This window comes from Nestor notabilis, unplaced genomic scaffold (assembly GCF_000696875.1).
Source record: "Nestor notabilis isolate BGI_N333 unplaced genomic scaffold, ASM69687v1 scaffold24818, whole genome shotgun sequence".
In the NCBI taxonomy this organism is placed as follows: Eukaryota; Metazoa; Chordata; class Aves; order Psittaciformes; family Psittacidae; genus Nestor; species Nestor notabilis.
Window position 1 is genome coordinate 1 of NW_009940925.1, and position 204 is coordinate 204.

Consider the following 204-nt stretch of genomic DNA (forward strand, 5'->3'; position numbering starts at 1 on the left):
ACTCGATGGTGTCAAAGACTTTGGGTGAGACGGTGGCACTTGGCTGGATGAGGACCTGCTGTGGGAGGGACACAGGGTCACAGCGATGCCACCCCCTGCCCCCCATTCCCGCTATTCCCGCTGTTCCCATTGCTCCCACCTCGCTCTTCCCGGCGTTATTCCACGTCCCCGTTGTGCGGGTGCTGGCCGGGGCCCGGCTGCTCC